This window comes from Corvus brachyrhynchos, unplaced genomic scaffold (genome assembly GCF_000691975.1).
Source record: "Corvus brachyrhynchos isolate BGI_N302 unplaced genomic scaffold, ASM69197v1 scaffold133, whole genome shotgun sequence".
Taxonomy (NCBI): Eukaryota; Metazoa; Chordata; class Aves; order Passeriformes; family Corvidae; genus Corvus; species Corvus brachyrhynchos.
In genome coordinates, this window is record NW_008237249.1 from 667573 (window position 1) to 668844 (window position 1272).

Below are 1272 nucleotides of genomic sequence, written 5' to 3' on the forward strand. Positions count from 1 at the left end.
GATTAACACCGGGAGCCTTGGAATGACGCGGAAAGGCAGGAGTTGTGCCCGGGAATCATTAACTCCTAGTGATTACCTACTAATTATTAACTGCCGGCAATTATTTAACGATTTGTTCATAGTTATTAGTTATCATAATTAACTGTTATTTTATTTAATTGGTTCCCGCCATTATGAATGAATTATTTCCCGCCGGGAGTCCCACGGGAGCAATTTGGGGCTGTCAAAGGGGCGTTGCTTTTATCTCCTGTTAATTATTTCGCCTCATTAATAGAGCTCGATTCCCTCGTTCTAAAAATCCCGATTTTCCCGCCCTGGCTATAAAATCCCCGCCGAAATTTCCGTCATTTCCCCCGCGGCATTTCACTTTCTGTTATTTTAATTAATTTGCAGTTAATCCGTCCTTTTTTTTTTTTTTTTTTTAATGTTGTTTTTTCCGGGGTTTAAAATTTTTGTTTGGTTGTTTTTCTGTTTTGTTTATTTTTAATTATTTTACCATTTCTGACCTGCTGCGAGGTGTAAGGTCGGCTGTGCCGGGGAGGAGCGACTGAGAGTGAAAACAGAGAAATTATATTTATTATTTAAAGGTTAAAAAAAAAAAAAAAAAAAAGAGAGAGAGAAAGGAAAGGGAGAGAAGTAAGGAAAAAATAATGAAAAAAAAAAAAAACCAAACCAAAAACGAGAAAGAAGGAAAGGAAAAAAAAAAATAGGATATAAAACGACCGGAGCCACCTTCGCATACTTAATGTATTTTCGAGATATTTAAAATTATGTTGAGCCTGATTTTCTGATTTCCCAATTCTTAAGCTGTTTTGTCCCCAGACTTTCTCTAAACCTTTGTGTATTTTTGATTTTTGGTGGGGTTTCTTTGCTTTGTTTGCGTGGGGTTTTAAACCGATTTTTATTTTTCTCCTTTAAAGCTTTTTTTTTTAAAAAAAAAATCCCTTTTTTTTTTTTCTTTTGGATCAGTGTTCTGGTTCTGCCACTTATCTGGGACGAGGGAAATATTGGATTATCCGACGAAAGAGCTGGAGGAGGAAGGGTGGGCTGGGCTGGGGTTACCTGCGGCGAGTGGGAAAAGTGGGAAAAGGATGGAAAGAAGGAAGGAAAACCAGCCAAACCCAGCCAGGCAGTTCCAGCCCTTTCCCGATTTCCAGGCTTTTCCCTGAAAACTCTCCCTGCCCATCCCAGTGTCTCCAGCAGCCCCGGGATGAACATCCCGGTCCCCGAAGGTGGAGTTCCCGAGGGCTGAGCTGGGCTGGGATGGTGCTC

At 40.3% G+C, this 1272-nt stretch overlaps 1 protein-coding gene across 1 annotated transcript in view; it reads left to right on the forward strand.

Annotated features, from left to right (window-relative positions):
* PAX1 (paired box 1) overlaps window positions 1–1272 on the forward strand; it is a 2660-nt gene that overhangs the window by 891 nt on the left and 497 nt on the right. The gene's annotated exons all lie outside the window — the stretch shown is intronic.